Below are 20,610 nucleotides of genomic sequence, written 5' to 3' on the forward strand. Positions count from 1 at the left end.
CAGTGCAGGAGACTAGGGTTCGAACCCTGAGTGGGGAAGATCCCTTGGAGAAGGAAATGGGAACCCACTTCAGTTTTCTTGCCTGGGAAATCCCATGGACAGAGGAGCCTGGTGGGCTACATACAGTTCATGGGGTCACAAAAGAGTTGGACAAGACTGAGTGGCTAAACAACAAAAGAGCTCTTGAGGAAGGGGAGAGAATAAAAGGGTGAATATGGATGGTGGGGCAGAGGGGGAAGGGGGGCTCTGAGGACCAGACTGAGAGCTGAAGAAGGATGCACATATTTGGGACAAGAAGGGATAGCCCAGCAGAGGGAACACAAGGTGCAAATGCGGGGAAGCTGGATGGAGCAGGACAGCTTCAACCACGCTTGCAACAGACGGCTCTGCTGTCCTCCCCCTTTGTGTATGTGGAAATCAATCTCAGAAGATGTGAAGCAACTTGCCTAGGGCTCCACTGTCAAAATAACCTGGGGTTCACCCACCTCACCCCGGGTCTGCTACAGGGAGCGACTTATTGTTCAAAGGTGAGCCACTTGCCTAGACGTCGTGCGGTGGGCCAGTGGTTCTGGAACCCTCTTCCCTTCAACTGGCGACAGCTGGACTGCAAGTCTCTTAGATAGATGCCGCCCAGGTGCTCACAGACTACCTCTGCGCGATGTGGGATTGCCCAGCATTCACGGCTGGCCCTGGCTCCCTGCCCCTGTGAGCTGGGGGGTCACCTTCTGTTCCTCCCTACAAGAGGGAGCCTGGGGTTTCTGCACCACCAACACCGTCCTACCTCCCCGCCTTTATCTTCCCAGCTCTGCCGCCGATCTCTGCACCCCACTGAACCACAGATTCACCCACCTGCCCTATACGCCAGGGGGGTGGGTTCCTTGGCTTCCCAACTCCGCAGTCGGTCCCATGAACCAAAAATTGGACCATCTCGGCCTGAGAGCTGGGACAGGTCACCAGACCTTGGGGGCACTGGGGGTGGCCTCCGAGCCCTGAGGTGGTGAGTCGGGGGGCCTTCTCCACAACACCCAGCGGTGCACTCAGGCGGGTCCAGGCGCGCATGGTGTGTCGGCAGATACACGGATGGATCAGAGCCGGGCCAGCAAAGAGGACCCGGGAGGGCGCTGGAGAGGACTTGCAGAGAACGGAAGAGAAATGGGGGCCGGACTGAGCGCGCAGCAGATGGGGGTAGGATCAAAGGAAAGAGCTACCGCACAGCGAAGAAACCTGCGGCGGGGTTCAGGCTAAACAGCGCCGCGGGGCGGGGAGGGGCGGGGCCAAGGGGCGCGGGGCGAGGTTGGAGGCGGGGTCCCTTATGCGGGGCGAGGGTCTAGGAAGCGGCCTTGTTGCACAGACGGGCCCGAGCGCTGCTAGGACCCCGAGCCTCGAAGGACTCAGCCCGGCCCCGCCCCGGCCCCGCCCCGATCCCGCCCCGCGCTGCCCCCAAAGCCTGCTTCCCGGCCCCCCGCAGAGGCGGTGCCTGGAGCAGAGTCCGGGTGCCTGGTGCCGGCTGCGCGCGTCTCCTCCTCCGCAATTGCGCCAGGCTAGGTGTCCGCCACCCACACCATCGCCGGCCCCTGGTGCTCCCGACCGCCTGCGCCCCCCAGGTAAGTGAGACCCCAGCGCTCCGAACGCGGCCCGGAAAGCCACCCTCGCAGCGAGCTCCGCCCCGCCTCCACGGCCATGGCGTCCGCCGCGGTCCCCAGACACAGCCGCTGTCCCCCATCACCTCATCCCGGACGGCCTCCCGGGGCTTACCGTCTGCTCCCAGGCCCCGGCCGCCTCCCTGAGAGAGCCCCGCTCCCCCGAGGCCCGGGGCGCAGCGAGCGCAGGAGGACGCGGCGGCTGCGTAACGGGCGGGCGGGAGTGGGGACAAGCCTAGCGGGGCGGGGGCGGGGGTCTTGGGGAGTCCGGACTGTGTGAACGAGAGGAGCGCGATGCGGGGGTCTGTCGGTCGGTCACCAGAGAATATGGGGATGCAGCCGGGTCCCTAGCCTTAGAGCCCGCAGCCCGGCCGCGTAGACTGTTAGGACCCGCGTAAACAGACACGGATCATGCCAGCTCATGCACAGTGCGGAGAAGACCACACCTCTAGGAGATGAGCGAGGGTCACGGAGGAATTCTCCGAAAAGGTGTCAGCCGGGCCTGAGAGAACCAGCCAGCGAGGGGTTTTTAGGCCCAGAAAACAGCAAAAGATTATGAGGCAGGGCCCAAATTGGCAGAGAGAGGGCCCAAATTGTCTGCAGAGCGGACAAGAGGCGAGCGTGGCTCAAGTTCAGTGAGCCGGGTATCCGAGGTGCGAAGACCTTGGCCTCGGGCCACGAAGATAACGAGCAGTGTTTGGATTCCGTTCTCAGGTCTGTGGGGACCACGGAGGCTTAGAACAAAGTGAGTGACCGGGTCCAGCTGTGTCTTAAAAAAATCCAGCAGCTACTCTGCCCCCAAAAAAAGAGATGGGAAGAGGAGATTGTTGGTTTGGACCCGACAGGAAGGGGGAGATGGAAAGTGGGCGGTTTGGGGTTCTTCTTTGGCAGAGAGACTTCACCTGCATTCCCTGCCTGCTCAGAAGTGGGGCAGAAGAAAGGTGCATGGAAGAGATTTCTGGTGTGGGCAGCTGGGAGTGTGGAAGGATGGGGAAACCAAGGGAGAAACAGGTCAGGGGGCATGAGGCTGTTGTGACTCAGACTGATTTGCAAAACCTGAGATGCCGCCTGAGGGGGAACGTCCTGAAGACACCACTGGGAACCCAGGCCAGGTCCAAGTGACTGAGTGCAAGGGGGCAGCCTGGATCTGTTGTACGGGACCACTTGAAATAGAAATTCTGGAGTGTAGAGGTGTCTTTGAAGCCCCCAGAATCCCCAGCCTCAACTCAGCCCCCTTCCAGGAGCGTGTGTGTGTTCAGTTGTGTCTGACTCTGCCACCCCATGGACCATAGCTCACCAGGCTCCTCTGTTCATGGAATTTTCCAGGCAAGAATACTGGAGTGGGTTGCCATTCCCTTCTCCATGGAATCTTCCCGACCCAGGAATCGAACCCATGTGTCCTGCATTGGCAGGTGGATTCTTTACCACTGAGCCACATGGGAAGCCCCTTCCAGGAGCAGCTGCTATGAGTAAACTTGGCAGGGATGAGAGTTCCCAGAACCTCATTCAGCATACCTGGGTCCCCAAGGCCCCAGCCAGGCTGCAGGGAGGAGGCAATCGGAACCTTCCTTGCCTGGCCTCCCGCTCACCTATTTCCAGCTGGGAGAGAGCCTTGGTCATTGCATTGGCCTTGGGGCCCTAGAGAAAGTTTTCTGGGCTTCAGTTTGCCCATCTATAAAATGGGTCCATAGTACCTGTATCTGGGAATGATGTTCCAATCAAAGGCAGCTTCAGCTAAGAAATAAAAAGGGGTTTGGCTAATCCCAGGGCAGCCTTATGCCTCGGGTGAGGGGGAGGGGCTGCAGCCCTGGTAGGAGTTCAGGGCCCAGTGAGTCTCCATTTCTTGCTCTGAGAAATGGGAAGAACTCATAAGTGTGTCCACCTCCAGAACCCACAGGCGTTGGCAGATCCAGTGAGTCAGGCATGTAAAGTGTTTGGCTGGCCCAGCGCGAAGTGCTCACTGGGCACAGGAACTGCTGTCATGATTGTAGTTGGCCGTGGGGAGCAGGCCAGTCTTCCCACCGCCCCTGGGACTCCCACAGGAAGGCAGGCTCTGGGGGGCACGCTCCTGTCTTATCTGGGCACTGCAGGCTGTCCCCTCTTTGGCTGCTGCAAGCTGCCTCCAAGCTCATCCTGCCAGTTTGAATGCAGTGCTCTCAGACTGATGACTTCGCCTGTGGTTCAATTTCTTCACGTGTAAAATTGAGAATAATAGCAGTCATCACCTCAGAGGTGAGCGCAATGCCCATCTGGTAATAATATCCACCTGGTAAAGCACAGTGGATGCCTTGAGGGGGTGGAGGGGGGAAGAGGGAGGAGCCCAGGGAAGTGACCTGACTCAGCCTCGGGAGGGGTCAGGATCAGGCTTCTTGTTGGAGGTGACCATTGGCCTGGTTACTAAAGATTGTTAAGAGTTCATGGGCAGGACTTCCTTGCAGGTCCAGTTGTTAAGAGTCTGCCTGCCAGTGCAGGGGATGTGGGCTCGATCTCTCTTCAGGGAGGAGTCCATGTGCTGTGGGGCAACCAGGCCCATGCATCACAGCAGTGGAGCCTGTACTCTAGATGTGTGGCTATTGAAGCCTGCGTGCCATAAAGTCCGCAACAAGACGAGCCACTGCGATGAGAAGCCCACGTGCCACAACTAGAGAAAGCCTGTGCACAGCAACAGAGGCCCAGCGCAGCCAAAAATAAGGAAATAAATAAAATTTTTTAACTAAAAAAGTAGAGTTCATGGGCAGAGAGACCAGTGAACAGAGATGTGGAGGGGAGTCACCTTGGGTAAATGGGAGAAGCTGGGGGCAAGGAGCCAGGAAATCAGCATGGGAGAGACTGCGCTGGTCCAGACCATGATGAGGCTGGACCAGGAGGAGGTGTGGCTGAGTGAGAAGTGAGTAGATCCTGGATAGGCTTGAAGTTGGGCTTCCCCAGTGGCTCAGCGGTAAAGAATCCGCCTGCAAAGCAGGAGACACAGGAGATGCGGGTTTGATCCCTGGGTCGGGAAGATACCCTAGAGAAGGGAATGGCAACCCACTCCAGTATCCTTGCTTGGGGAGTCCCCACGGACAGAGAAGCCTGGCAGGCTATGGCCCATAGTGTCGAAAAGAGCCGGATGTGACTGAAGAGATGCATGCATGCCTTTGTCAGTGTGATTCCATCACACCAGGTCTCCACCCTGACACAGCAGGAGCACAGCTCTCTCCCCGCATCCTCCTAGGCTTCCCAAGTCATATGTGGCTTCAGGGCCCCGTGAGTGTGTCTGGGGAGGGGGTCAAGCCCCTGCCAGCCAGCCCCTGGGGATCCCCTTCTACCTTGTGCTGGTCCCCAGTTCCCACCCACCCCGTCTGTCACTGATGCATTCAGTACGTGCTGATGAAGCATGTGTGCTGGGAGGCAGTGGGGGCTAACAGGGAACAAAATGAAGCTTCTTTGCCACCCTCTACCACCACCAGCTCATGGGTGGAGCTGATGTTCTGGGAAGGGGGCAAGAGAAACCTGAAGGATGAGAAGGAGCCAGCCAGGTGGACATCTGGAGGAAAGGCATTTCAGGCAGAGGGACCAGCATGTGCAAAGATCCTGAGGCAGGACCCAGCCCGGCATGTTAGAGATTTAGCAAAGTGGCCTGTGTGGCTGGAACACCATGAGCTAGGGGAGAGTGTCAGATGAAAAGACTGAAGGTCCTTGAGCAAACTCTGGGAGGCACAGGGAAGCCTAGCGTGCTGCAGTCCATGGGGTTGCAGAGTCGGATACAACTGAGCGACTGAACAACAAAGCTTCTCCCCTTCCTTCTGCACATGCTGGGGCCTCTGATGACCTGGGAGGCTTCCTGGAAGGGCTGGAGGGAGTGGAAGGAAGGAACAAGTGGGAGGGCGCGAATGTAGGCAGAGAAGGGGGCCAGGGAGGAAGAGGAGGAGGACACAGAGCCCAGAGCTGGGTGTTGGGGCAGCATGTTCACAGAGAGGTGACAGGAGATGGCAGGCAGGGGCCTGCTGAGCCTTGAGGACGAGCAGCAAAAACCCACGCAGGTGTATTTTGAGGGTGGCCCCTCCACCAGCCCACAGTCACTCCCTTTCCAGGTGTAGAAGAAAGGGTTTGGCGTCCCGCCCCAAACCCCCTGTGAACCTGGTCAGGGTTGAGACAGAGGCAAACTGCGAGCTTTGGAGAAAAAAAAGCCAGCCTGGACAGATCTGCTGTGGCATTGTAAGACGAATTTTTAACCACTGGCCCACCAGGGAAGTCCCTGAAGACAGGCTTAGGTTTCAGTGAATCCCAGCTCTCCACTTCCTACCTGTCCCCTCCCCTGTGCCTCAGTTTCCCCAGCTTCAAAATGGAGATGACAGAAACCCCGGGCAGTGGACCCCCGCCATAGCTTCCTGGGAGCCTGACCAGAGAGTGGAAGGAGTTGGGGGCAAATTAGATACTTAGGATTTTCCTGTGTATTCCTAGAATTTTTCAGAAATGTGTGAAGAATGAGGGGAGGGGGCTACTTTACTTCTGGTAGCCCAAGTCTCTCTTAAAGGTAATATATGTGTGTGTGTGTGTGTGTGTATATATATATATATATATATATTTTTTTTTAAGATGCATTTATTTGGTCTAAGAGCCTGGCTTCCCAGGTGGTGCTAGTGGGAAAGAACCCAACTGCCAACGCAGGAGACAAGTAACTCCGGCTTGACCCCTCGGTCAGAGAGATCCCCTGAAGGAGGACAGGCAACTCACTCCAGTATTCCTGGAGAATCCCATGGACAGGAGAGCTTGGTAGGCTACCGTCCAGAGGGTCACATAGAATCAGACACGACTGAAGCGACTTAGCACGCACACACACAAAGAGCCCACAGAGCAAGCCTGAGTTGTGGGTCCTGGGTTTGGTGAGGTTGACTCTGAGGTTAAGGATTTTCAGAATCTTTTCCAGGGGTACAGCTATGGACTATAGTTTTTGTGCTTGAGTTGATAAAATCAGGAAGATGCTTGCAATGATGTCTACAAACCAAATAGGCTGCAGATGCTTGCCTGTTTCAACCAGTTTCAACCAGTGACACTATTCAGTCAAGGCTGAGTGAAATTAATCAACTGAAATTTTAAAATTCAATGAAAAGGTCATGCCTTCAGACCTGGGGAAGTCCACAAAGCACACAAGGCATCTGCATACCAGCCTTGCTCAAACATTACCTAGAAATAGGTTAAAAAAAAAAAAAAAAAACTAGTGAGAAACATCACTGCATGGACATCTGCAGCCACAGCTTCCATTCAGAGCAGTCCTTTTTTGTTACCGTTTTATTCATTTCTGGCTGTGCTGAGTCTTCGTTGCTGCACAGGCTTTTCTCTAGTTGCAGCGAGCGGAGACTACTCTTGCAGTGCGCAGCCTTCTTATTGAAGTGCCTTCTCTCGATGGGGAAGGTGGGCTCAAGGTCCCTCAGACTTCAGTAGCTGTGGCTCAGGAGCTCTAGAGCACAGGCTCTGCAGCTGTGGTGCACAGGCTTAATTGTTCCGCGGCATGTGGGCTCTTCCTGGACCAGGGATCGAACCTGTGTCTCCTGCACTGGCAGGCGAACTCTTTAGAAGGGCATGACAACCCACTCCAGTATTCTTGCCTGGAGAATCCCATGGACAGAGGAGCCTGGTGGGCTACAGTCCATGGGGTCGCAAAGAGTCAGACGTGACCCAGCGACTTGGCACACACGCGCTGCATTACAGCCATGTTTCTGAGATTTGAACAGACCTCAGGAATCGTGTCCATGGACTCCAGGCTGAGAACCGTGGAGTCCCGTGGCTGCAGGAGGTCAGCGGGGTAGAGGGGGCCAGGCCAGAACCCCAGGCACGGAGAGAAGGTTGACTTCCCGCCCCCAGCAGCCCCAGTCTCCAGTGTGGGGGAGGCCTTTTAGAGTGAGCCTCTTTGGGACTGCTGTGGGGTGAATGGGGAAGAGGAAGTACTCTCGTTACAGAAACACCCCTGGGTCTTAAAGGGCCCAGGCACAGACTTCCCTAGGGACTCTTCCCTTGGCTTTGGAACCTCCACCCACCTAGAGGGTGAGCCTTCTCACACAAGCCCAGCTTGGCTCCCCGCCCTTACCTGGGAGGGCGGGTAGGTAGGCAGTGGGGTGATGACTCCATCACTGAAGGCACTGCTAGCCTGGGGCCACCCGGCAAGAGTGGATCTGCCCAGGCTGGTTTTTTTCTCCGAACTCACAGTTTGCCTCTGTCTCAACCCTTGGTTCCCCTGGGACCCTGACAGCGCTGCAGGCCTGTGTTCATGCATGAGTACTCAGTTGTGTGCAATTCTTTGTGACCCTGTGGACTGTAGCCCTCCAGGCTCTTCTGTCCATGGGATTCTCCAGGCAAGAATACTGCAGTGGGTATCCATTTCCTCCTGCAAGGGATCTTCCTGACCCAGGGATCGAACCTGGGTAGCCTGCATTGGCAGGTGGATTCTTTAACACTGAGGTACCTGGGAAGCCCTCCTTTAGGTTACTCGCTTTAATGCTGTTGCCAGAAAAGCAGCATTCCGTTTCACTTCTCCTTGCTTCTGTTCCCTGTTATTGAATACTTCAGAAACAACATCTACTAATTGAGAAGGGTTCAGTTCAAATACACTGCCAGGGTCCTCTGTCCTTGGGATCCTCCAGCCCAGAATACTGGAGTGGGTGACCATTTCCTTCTCCAGGGGGGTCTTCCCAACCCAGGGATGGAACCTGAGTCTCCCATATTGCAGGTGGATTTCTTTACTGCCTGAACTACCAAACTACCAGGGAAGCCCATACACCATCTAATTTCTGTAATGTTTTTCATCTCTGGGGCGCTTTGCCTGATGCAGGTCATCTGAGGTCCCAAGGACAGCCCACATGACAAGACTAGTCACAGGAGAATCACCCTCCTTCTGGGAACATCGAGGCCCAAGGCTCCTGTTGCTGCTGCTGTGTCTTTAAGGCCCAGGTGACAACACTTGCCAACTTCCGCTTGAATGCATGAACCAGGAGGGCTCAGACCTGGGCTGGCAGGCTCCCTAGAGTTCAGTACCTGCCAGGACCAAATGTCCTCCTACTTACATTGTTTGTTTTGTGGCCACTGTCTGCTTATGATGCTGACACTGGCTCTCTTTTTTCCTTTCCCATTAGAATTTATTACATGATATTGAATACAGTTCCCGTGCTATACTGTAGGTCCTTGTCGTTTATCTGTATATAGTAGTTTGAATCTGCTAATCTCAAACTCCTCATTGATTCCTCCCCTCATCCTTTTCCCCTTTGGAAACTGTAAATTTGTTTTCTATGTCTGGGAGTCTGTTTCTGTTTTGTGAATAAGTTCATTTGTATCCTTGTTTTAGAGTCCACGTGGAGGTGACACACGGTATTTGTCTCTGACTAACTTCATTTAATATGCTATCTAAGGTCCCTCCATGTGACTGCAAATGGCATTATTTCCTTCTCTTTATGGCTGAGTAATATTCCATTGTTGATATGCACCGCATCATCATTATCCATTCCTCCACTGATGGACTTTTAGGTTGCTCCCATGTGCTGCTGTGAACCCTGGGGTGTGTGTATCTTTTCAAGTTAAAGTTTTCATGTTTTCTGGGTACATGCCCAGAAGTGGGATTGCTGGATCATACAGGAGCTCTGTTTAGTGTTTTAAGGAACCTCCATACTATTCTCCATAGTGGCTGCACCAATTTACATTCCTACCAACAGTGTACAAGGGTTCCATTTTCTCCACACCCTCTCCAATGTGGGCTTTTCTCTTTCAGGGAAGGAAATGTGGATGGAGGGAGGCAGCCTGGGGAAAACCAGAGGCAGGGGATTTCCCTGGTGGTCCAGTGACTAAGATTCTGAACTCCCAATGCAGGGGGATCAGGGTTCGATCCCTGGTCAGGGAACTAGATCCCTCATGTGGCAACTAAGACCTGGTGCAACCAAATAAATAAATAAAAATAAATATTGATAACATTTTTAAAAAGAAAAGCAATACCAGAGGCAGAGAGATCCAAGTGGGGGTAACCACGAGAACTGAGATCAGAGACGGGGTCTTGGTAGTGGGAACTGAGCGGAGAAGGAACTTGCTTGATTGTTACGGGAGAGACAGATGCAACTGCAAGACCTGGAGAGTAGCTGAGTGTCTGGGGTGGTGGAGGGCAGGGATGATGAGGAAGGGTCTGAGATGACTCTCAGATTCTTGTCCCCAAAGACTGGGTACATGGTGGGATGTTGGCCAAGAAGCACACTCGCGGTGGAGGATGACTTGAGTGAGATATATCTGGGCAAAGCGTAGCCAGGCTCTGTTGGGTTGACCATTTTGGCATTACAAGAGAAACCTGGAAACTGCAGGAATCTGGAAAACCAAAGCACAGGCTCACAGATAGTGGGGGTGAGATTTCCCAGGGAGAAAGGCTGGTGTGAGAGGGTTCAGGACTGGGCTCATTTAGGGTCAAAGGAGAAGAAAAACGGCTTGGATTAGATTAGCCAGGATGCCATGGTTCTTGGAAGGAGAGACAACGGGGGCAGATAGAACACTAGGAAGAATGTATGCTTTTGAATTGTGATGCTGGAGAAGACTCTTGAGAGGCCCTTGAACAGCAAGGAGATCAAACCAGTTAATCCTAAAGGAAATCAGTCCAGAATATTCATTGGAAGGACTGAAGCTGAAGCTCCAATACTTTGGCCACCTGATGCAGAGAGCCAACTCATTGGAAAAGACCCTGATGCTGGGAAGAATTGAGGGGAGCAGGAGAAAGGGACGACAGAGGATAAGATGGGTGGATAGCATCACTGACTCAATGGCCATGAATTTGAGCAAACTCCAGGAGACAGTGGAGGACAGAGAAGCCTGGCGTGCTGCAGTCCATGGGGCCTCAGAGGGCCAGACGTGGCTTAACAACTGAACAACAAGAACACACACCACTAGGAGGTCAGGAATCCACAGACAGAACTGACCACTGGGGTTGGCGTGGGCCAGGGGGTAGTCACTGATGACCCAGGCAAAGCCCAGAGTAGATGGGGTGAAGTGTAGGCGTAAAGGCAGCAGGTCCTGTTTTCCAAGAATGCAGGGGCTGATGTTCTGTGAGCCCATGTCCATCAAGAACACGAGGTGGTACGGAGCTGAGCTCACATGCAGCCTGGTCAGTTACCAGCTATGTGGCCCTGGAAAGATAAGACAGTTCATCCGTGACAGGAGAACAGTAACTGCCTTTATTTAGGATGGCACATTTTACGTTAGGTGAATTGTGCAATTAAAAAAGAAAATTAAGTCACCTTGAAATGCACTTCTTGTAAAAATCGGTGACTCACAAAATAAGTGGACCAGCTTACCCCAACTCCCACCTTCCTCTCCGGAGTGTGCACGATATCCTTTAGAGCACTCCAGTTGCACGTGTTGGATCTTTTGATGTTGTCCCAAGGTCACTGAGACTGTATATTTTTTTAAATTGTGGTAAAATACATGCAAGCTAAACATTTTACCATTTAACCATTTTTAAAAATTTAAATTTATTTAATGGTTAAAATTACATTTTAACCATTTTTTAAATTTTAAATTTATTTATTTTAATTGGTAGCATTAAGTACATTCACAATATTGTGCAGCCACCAGTCCATTTCTAGATACACATTTTTATTCAATCTTTAGTTTTTTCTTTTCTCTTCTTCTGTTCAGTATTTGTTATTATCAGTCTCCAAGTTAGTTAGCTGTCTTTTCTACCATCTCCAATTTGCTATCAAGCCTACAGTGGGAGAAAAAAAAAAAAAAAGACACCAAAAAACTTCTTTTGGCTTTTTTTCCGGATAAATAATGCTTTCTTTTTCTTCTTGTACAATGTATATTGTATTTATTTTTTAAGGTATAGTTGATGTACAGGATTATATGTTTCAATACTAAATGAATCACAGTATAGTGATTCACAGTTTATAAAGGTTGTATTCTATTTGTTGTTATCATAAAATATTTACTCTGTTCCCTGTGCTGTACAGTGTGTCCTTGGAGCTTACTTATTTTATATATAGTAGCTTGTACCTCTTAATTTCCTACCCTTATCTGCCCCTCCCCCTTCTCTCTTCCTTCCAGTAACCACTAGTTTGTGGGTCTGTTTCTTTTGTGCTCTATTCACTAGCTCATTTTATTGTTTAGATTTCACCTATGAGTGATATCATGCAGTATTTGTCTTTCTCTGACTTATTTCACTGAGCATAATACCGTCCAAGTCTATCCGTGTTGTTGCAAATTGCAAAATTTCACTCTTTTTATGGGTAAGTCCACAGTCAATTTTTCTATTTCAAATATTGTATTTTTCAGTTTTAAAATCTCCATTTGGTGCATTTTTTTTTAATAGTTTCTGCTTCCCTACTGAGGTTTTGCTGTTGTTCATTCATTCGGAGGTACTTTTCCTTCACATTCTTGCGTATATTTATAATAGCCGCTTCAAAGTCCTTATCTGCTCATCCCAACATCTGGGTCATCTCAAGGTCAGTCCTCAGTAATTTCCTTCTTTCTTGAGCATAGGCCATGTGTTCCTGTTTCTTCACATGTCAAGTAATTTTGGATTGTGTCCTGGACATTATGGAAGATAACTTGTAGACACTCTGGATTCTGTTGTGTTCCTCTGAAGAACATTGATTCTTCCCCCACATCCCTTATTAAAATTTTCACAGGCAATTAAACTGTCTGAACTCAAGTTCCAAAGTCTCTTTCTCCTGGGGTGGGAGGAGGGTGATACCTTTCTTTTCTTTAGCTTCACCCAGGCTGGTTGGAGTCTGCCCTGCACATGGTTCAGGGGTTGGCAAGAGGCTTGCACAGCAGCTTTAGATAGGATTTGGGCCTGATTTATTGTTGATGTTTGGCTTTTCCTTTCCTGTGTGTTCTGCCCCATTGTTGAACTGTTATGGTCCCTTTGGATTCTGTCTTATCATTCTTTCAATCCAGTTTCTATTTTCAGTGAAAAATGGGGAACTCACCCCATGCCATTCCCTTAGTACAGGTGGAGACTCCCCTCCAACTTCTGCCTATTTTGGGTCACTCTCTAGAGCTGTACTGCCCAGTAGAATTTTCTGCAATGATGGAAATGTTCCATACCTACACTGCCCAATATGGTAGCCACAAGCCACATGTGGCTATTAAGCGTAGAAATGCTCATAATACAACTGAGGAACTGAATTTTAGATTATAATTTTAATTAATTGGAAGTTAAATGGACACATGTGGCTAACGGATACCATATAGGATGTGGTAATACCAAAGCTTCAAAGTATAACAGTTTTTTAGCATATAGTCCAGAGTTTATCATTATTATCTCTGAGAGGGCTGGTCTGATGCAGCTAACTCCACTGTTATAAATACCAAGGACAGGACTCTTCTGGTGGTTTTCCATTACATGAATTACATGTTAGTCCATTACTGTATTTTGCTTTCATTTTTTTCAACTCAGTGATCCTACCAAGTCCATGAGCACAGCTCTTCCTCCTCTCTTCATCCCAATTTGATAATTTTCTTAATTAAAAATTATTTTAATTGTGGTAAACTACATATAGCAAAAAAATTATCATCTGGACCATTTTATACAATATTCACATTGTCGTGTAACCCATCTCCATGACTTTTTATTTTCCAAACAGAAACTGTTCCCATTGAACACTTAACTCCCCATCCAGCTACTCTAGCCCCTGGCACCCATCATTCTACTTCCTGTCTCTACAAATCTGACTCCTGTAACTAAGGATCCCCTATAAGTGGAATCAGATAATATCTGTCTTTCTGAGATTGGCTTATTTCACTGGGCATCATGCCCTCCAGGTTGGTCTGTACCATATCTTCCTCCTCCTTTTAAATGCTTATGTACTATTTCATAGTGGAATCCTGAATTTCTGATGGAATTTCTTATCCCCAGCATTGGACATCCAGGTTGCTTCCAGTTCTCACTGGAAGGGAGAGAGGGAGGAACTCCAAGGGACACAAGAAAATTTGAGGAGTGATGGATATGTGTGTGTGCTCTTTGCTATCCCATGGACTGTAGCCCACCAGGCTCCTCTGGCTATGAAAATTTCCAGGCAAGCGTACTAGAATGGGTTGCCATTTCCTCCTCCAGGGGATCTTCCTAACCCAGGGATCAGGCCCACAGCTTCTGCATTAACAGGCAGATTTTTTCCCACTAAGCCACCTGGGAAGCCTATAGTCATGGATATCTTGATCCAGGTGATGAGTTCCATCAGTCAGTATATATATATGTCAAATGCATTGAATCACACACTTTAAACATGCATAGTTTTTGCATGTCACTCAATAAAGTCATGTTTTGGTTTTTTAAGAAAAAATTTGGCTGCATCACATAGCATGTGGGATCTTAGTTCCCCGACCAGGGATCAAACCCATGCTGTCTGCAATGGAAGCACAGAGTCTGGACCTCCAAGGAAGTCCCAGAGTTGTGTGTTTTTGTTTTTAACTAATTGCCCGAGCAGGAGACATAGGAGATGCAGGTTTGATCCCTGGGTCAGGAAGATCCCCTGGAAAGGAAACGGCAATCTGCTCCAGCATTCTTGCCTGGGAAATCCCGTGGACAGAGGAACCTGTCCAGAGCCCAGAGGAGGGCTACAGTCTGTGGGGTCACAAAGACTCAGACACGACTGAGCACACACTCAGCAAGCACTCCCCTTACGAGCCCATCAGTTTGCTTGATCTCTGTGAGTCCTGTGCAGGTAACAGTCAGATCCTGCTGCCCCACCCCCCTTGCCTCTGGGGCTGGATCTGCTTACTTGCCCACTAAAACTTCCAGAGACCTGATCTCTCTTCCCTCTGTCCTTCTTGAAACTACCCTAACCAACTCCCAACACACCCCTACACTGGGTGATGCTGGGGACCCCACAGGTCTCTTCCTGGTCTAACCCTCACACTCTGGTGGGAAGGCTCAGCTCTCTAAGCTCCGTGGGGCCAGCTAGGGCTGAACAGAGGCTTTAAAGAAAGGCCCTGGTGGGGTGGGTGGGACTAGGGAGAGAGCTCTGCTTCCTTAGGGTGGGAAGAATAGAGAAGGCCTCTTAAGTAGGGAATTTAATCTGACCCAGGTCTTAAAAACTAGTACAAATGAGCCCAGTGAAGCAGGTGCCTACTGAAGGGGTGTGGGCACTTCAGGAAAAAGGCACCACCCGTGTAAAGACTTTGCCGCCGCTGGGTGGTGCCCTTGGGGGCTCTACTGCTGCTGCTACTGCTAAGATGGAGGAGCTTGGGGGCTCTAGCACCTGGGATATTCCAGGGGCTGTAGGAGGGAGGGAACAGATTCCAGGAGGGTGGATGGATGTCCCACAGTCAGCCCTCAGGCACCTGCAGACCCACTCTCAAAGCACTCACTCACAGATGGTAGCTTTATTAGCGGGAGGGGGTGGTGGTAGGGGGTTACGTTGCCAAGGGGTGATTCTGAGAAGGTGCAGCCAGGGAACCTGGAGAAGCAGGCTGAGGTGATGAGGGATGGCCAATGGGCTGGGGATTCCAGGGGACATGGGCTAAGACTCTGTTTCCAATGCAAGAGACCAGGGTTCCATACCTGGTCCAGGAAAACCCCATGTGCCACGGGGCAACTAAGCCCATGTGCTGCAACTACTGAAGCCTGCACACTGCAGCCGAGACTCAGCACGGCCAAAAGTAGGTAAAGAAATAAATAATTGTAAGCATTAAAAAAAGATAGAAAGAAAACAGTTCAAGTGGAATGACAGGACTGAAGCAACAAAATGGGTTGAGGAGATGGAATAATATGATGGCTTCTTTGGTAGTGATCTGAGAAGAATTCTCCAAGGAGGTAACAGTGAACCAAGATGTGAATGATGAGATAGAGATAGACAGGGGTTGCCTGGGAGGACAGCATGTGCAAAGGTCCTGAGGCAGGAATGAGCTTTGTGAGTTGGTCATAGCACATGCAGAGATCCTGAGATGGGAGTGAGCTTGGTGAGTTTTGGACACAGCACATGCAGGCCCTGGAGGAGGAATTTGATTGGTGAATTGGAAGCCCACCAAGCACCCATTGAAGTGAATTGTGTTGGGGGAGGGGGTGTACCAACAGGGCCAGAGCATGGAGGGGAGAGGCAGAGCCCTGGACTTGGGATCCCTCTTAGGGTCCCTGAAGGTGGTATCTCCTGGCCTGGCTACATCTCTGGTCGTGAGCACCCCACAGGGACCCTGCTCAGAGAGGCCAAAGTGGAGGAGCTGGGGCTAGGTGCAGGAATGGCTGTGGTTATCTACAAATAACCCCCTCTTAGTCCATCACGTGCTCCCTGCCTGGGCCTCTAGCCGAAGGAGTCAGGTGACCCCAAGCAGGCCAGGCTGTGGGGATAGTGAGTGAGTATGTGTGTGTGTGTCTGTTCTTCCCTGCACGGCCGAGACAAGCCCTGCACTTCCAGCTAGATTTAAAATAAAACGTGTGTGCACGGCTCTGCTCTGCTGGGTGGTGCCAGGGCCTTTGTGTGTTGGGGGGAGGAGTTCAGGGGTGCTCTGCTCTTCCTCCCCCTCCCCATGTCAGCACAAAGCCCTGATCGCTGTCTTCCGCTTGCCCCCCCCCCCCCCCCCCAATCTGGGGATATTTTTAGGCACTAAGAAGGATTATCAGAGTCTGGCTCCCAGGTGGCAGGGGCAGGGCTGGGAGTGGGGCCAAAGTGCCTTTGAGAAGCAGTCCAGGCTGGGAGACCAGCTTGGGGAAGAAGGGGAGGAACCCGAGGGTGGGAAGGGAGATGAGGATAAAACCTCAGGCTGGTTGGGCCTGACCAGCTGCCCACTTGGTGATTCTCCAGATGACCCCTCAGCAGCCATCCTGAGCTCATTCATTGGCTACAGCTTTAAGGCAAGGCTGCAGAGGCAGGCGGGAGAGGAGCATGGATGGGAGGGTGTCCCTGGGAGAACCACTCAGAACCTGCACGGATCAGTGCCCTCCTTCCCAGACTGCTTCCCCAACCCAGCTGCTAACAGTAACTACATTTTTACTCACAGGTCACTCCACCCCAGGCATCATTCCCAACCCCTCCCCCACGTGGGGGGGGTATTGTTATTCCCATTTTACAGATAAGGAAACTGAAACACGAGTGGTGAGGTCAATGGCAGGTAAATTGGAAGAATCGAATCCATTGCAAGACCAGCGTGGAGCACTTACAAGCCACCCTCAACCTGTAAAGTGGTGCAGCAAAGCAGATCTGGCTGTACCCATTTTTCAGATGGGGCACCTTGAGGCCCAGAGAGGCAGAAGGTTCACAGAGAACAAGCAGAGGAGCTGGAGTCCAAAGGAGAAACAAATGAAAGTTGTCCCTCACCACTCTGAGCCTCGCTCCCGCCTGCCCCTTCAGAGGAGGGCATCTGTTGGTGGAGGGAGTGGAAAAGAAGTTTGAGCTTTGTGGGCCACTGATGCCTCATTACAGCTATACCTGAGCCCCTTCTGCATTTCAGACACTGCCCATGTTTTCCACATGCAGGCTCACGGGCCTGCTTGACCGCAAAGCAAGGAGGTGGGTGACTTCTCAGAGTTCAGTGTCTCTTCTTTATCAAGAGAGTGAAGGGGGTGAGTGAATAGACACAGTTCAGAGAAAGGGTTTTTCCAGTAGTCACGTATGGATGGGAGAATTGAACCATGAAGAAAGCTGAGCACCAAAGAATTGATACCTTTGAACTGTGGTGTTGGAGAGTCCCATGGACCGCAAGGAGATCAAACCAGTCAATCCTAAAGGAAATCAATCCTGAATATTGATTGGAAGGACTGATGCTGAATGAAGCTGAAGCTCCAATACTTTGGCCACCTGATGTGAAGAACTGACTCATTGGAAAAGACTCCGATGCTGGAAAAGATTGAAGGCAGAAGGAGAAGGGGACGACAGAGGATGAGATGATTGGATGGCATCACTGACTCAATGGACATGTTTGAGCAAGCTCTGGGAGTTGGTGGACAGGGAAGCCTAGCTGCAGTCCATGGGGTCATGAAGAGTTGGACATGACTGAGCAACTGAACTGACTGACTGAGGAGGTCCAGGGCTGAGTCTTCTGCAGCCTGCAGCCTCCTTTGGAAGGCTCTGAGATTTGGAAAGTGCATTTCTGTTTTCCCTTCTGACTTGGGGACCAGACCTCTGCTTCAGCTGAGAGGACTAGGCTTTGAGGTTGGTCATGCTTCCTTCCTTCTCCAACCCCCCTCTAAAAAAGAGCTGTCTGGCCAGCTTCCAAGATCACAGTGAACGAGGCAGGGCTGGCAGAGGGTGCTTTAACTGGATCTGAGGTGGGAACAATTGAGAGGTGCCTCCAGAAGGAAGTGGCAACTGAACCGGGTTTTGAAGGATGTGTAGGAGTTTGTCAGACAGACAGGAGAGGTATGTTAGCCCTGTAAGGGCTGAGACCTTACCAGTTTTCATCACCATTTTGTGTTCTCACTACTCAGCATGGGGCAAAAAATATTAGATGGTCATTCTAGGCAGAGGATAGCATTCGTAAAAGCTGGGGTGTGTGCTGGGAGCAGAATGTATCAAGCAGTGAAAGCGGGCTTTGAGCTGGGGACATGGGCAGAGGCCTGGGATTATGGGATGCCATTGCTCTTGTGCATTTTCACTTGTCCCCAAAGCTCCTCATGACATGAAAGCACCATGGGTGCAGGGACTCCGGTCTTGGGTGGGGGAAGACCATGTGGCTGGGGGCCTGGAATTCTGAGTCCTGGCTCCAGCTCTAGCTGGCTGTGGACCTTCCCAGGCTGCCCAGCCCGCTTACATCTGTACTAAGGGTGTTCAGATCTGTGTGAGGGCCCTTGAGAAGGCTGTAGATACCCTGTCGTGAATGTGGCTCTTGCTGGGAGGTTGTGTGGGGGTGGGGCCAGAAATTCCAGGCTGGGCGTGTGCACTCCTGCCCCTGTGGGTGCGTGGGATCAAGCCAGATTTTCCTGTTAGTGAATTTTTTTATGTGTTTTTTTTTAACCATTTTTTAAAATTGAAGTATAGTTCATTTACAATGTTGTGTTAGTTTCGGGTGTATAGGACAGTGATTTAGTTTATATATCTATATGGTAAGTTGTGGAGAAGGCAATGGCACCCCACTCCAGTACTCTTGCCTGGAAAATCCCATGGACGGAGGGGCCTGGAGGGCTACAGTCCATGGGGTCGCAAAGGGTCGGACATGACTGAACAACTTCACTCACTCATGGTTAGTTGCTCAGTCATGTCCAACTCTTTGCAACTCTATGGATTCTAGCCCTCCAGGCTCCTCTGTCCATGGGATTCTCCAGGTAAGAATACTGGAGTGGGTTGCCATGCCCTCCTCCAGGGGATCTTCCAACCCAGGGATCAAACCCAGTTTCCCGCATGCAGGCAGATCCTTTACCATCTGTGCTACCAAGGAAGCCCAAGAATACTGGAGTGGGTAGCCTAGCCCTTCTCCAGGGCAATCTTTCAGACCCAGGAATTGAACTGGGGTCTCCTGCATTGTAGACAGATTCTTCACCAGCTGAGCTACCCAGGAAGCTATATATGTACATATATATATCTTTTTAGATTCTTTTCCATTCTAGGTTATTACAAGATATTAAATACATTCCTTGTGGTATACAACTGGTCCTTCTTGTTTATCAGTTTCATGTTTGTGTGTATAGTTGCTCAGTCATGTCCGACTCTTTGCAACCTCATGGACTGTAGCCCACTAGGCTCCTTTGCCCATGGGATTCTCCAGGCAAGAATGCTGGAATGGGTAGCCATTACCTTCTCCAGGGCATCTTTCTGATCCAGGGATCAAACCCGGTCTCCTGCATTACAGGTGGATTCTTTACTGTCTGAGCCACCAGGGAAGTAGTGTTATCTGTTATATGTTAATCACAAACTCCTAATTTATCTTTTTTTTAATGAATCAACCACTTGGGCAGAGGTCCCTCCATCCTCCTATCCATCTGTCTGTTCTGTCTGGGTCTCCTGAACCTTGTGGGTCTAAACTAACCACTGTCACACACCTGTCTTAAGGAAAATTGCACAATAGGAGAGCTGTGAGTTTACGTTTTATTCAGAGTCTTTATATGTGTGCTCAGTCGTGTCTGACTCTTTGCAACCCCACGGACTGTAGCCCGCCAGGCTCCTCTGTCCAGGGGATTTTCCAGGAATAGAGGTATGGGTTGCCATGGCCTCCTTGAGGGGATTGTCCCAAACCTATGTCTCCTGCATTGCCAAGGGGGTTCTTTACCACCATGCCACCTCAGGGTCTTCACTGAGGACAATAGCTCTGGAGACAGCTACTTGTTAGCTCTGAGTAAACAGCTCCAAAGATGAAGGGGAGGAGCCAGAATATACATGAATTCTGGGGGGTAGGAAATACATGCAGTCCAGCACACACCTTGGGAAAATATGACTGCCTGTCACGAAGAATAGATAAGATAATCATTTTTGTGCTTCTCTGTGTTTGGGAAGATGCAAGAATCTGAGGTCATTGAAATTCTTCTGGCTATGAGTCTGAACTATCCAGGGACCCTTTTTATCCAAAGCACAGAATGCCTCATCCTGTTTTTCTTCTATCCTGAATTCCCCTGTGGGCGCACTGCCTGTAGGTTGCAATTTAACCCTTCATATAACTGGATGGTGAGCAGCACTCTTTGTTCCCTGTTTTTTTTTTGACACTTTTGCCCATCTGTCAGGCTGGGGCCTCTTGGTGTCCCTCCCACGCCAGAGTGTCCAGTGGTGGTGGCTACTCTTCATCACTTCACTGATGCCTGAACTCGAACGCCCTCTGCCAGGGTCTTTGGGCTGATTCCTCATGTACACTTCCTCCGTGGGGGATTTCATCCATTACCTGCCCCAACCCCAGAGGAGCTCCAGCCTAATCTGTGGCCTCAGGGACATCCAAGGCACGCCCCTCCCCCTTGTCACCAAACCCAACTCCAGCCCCCCAAATCCACTGTCCACTGAAAAAAAATGCACAACCTAAAAGCTGAGAATTATGTTTTACTCTGTGGTCATTCTGAGGACTTCAAGCCCAGAAATAGCCTCTCAGATAGCTCTGAGGAAGTGCTCTGAAG

General features: G+C 50.8%; 1 protein-coding gene across 2 annotated transcripts in view; it reads left to right on the plus strand.

Moving 5' to 3' along the window:
- Window positions 1-1,466: 1,466 nt before the first annotated feature.
- CERS4 (ceramide synthase 4) overlaps window positions 1,467-20,610 on the plus strand; it is a 34,521-nt gene continuing 15,377 nt past the window's right edge. Inside the window, exons 1-2 of one of the 2 annotated variants that reach the window (XM_027969741.3) lie at window positions 1,467-1,604; window positions 8,449-8,567. The gene's annotated coding sequence lies outside the window, so the exon portion shown is untranslated. The remainder of the gene's footprint in view (window positions 1,605-8,448; window positions 8,568-20,610) is intronic. The other variant, XM_042250030.2, reaches the window with a different exon arrangement.

Source organism: Ovis aries, chromosome 5 (assembly GCF_016772045.2).
Source record: "Ovis aries strain OAR_USU_Benz2616 breed Rambouillet chromosome 5, ARS-UI_Ramb_v3.0, whole genome shotgun sequence".
NCBI lineage: Eukaryota > Metazoa > Chordata > Mammalia > Artiodactyla > Bovidae > Ovis > Ovis aries.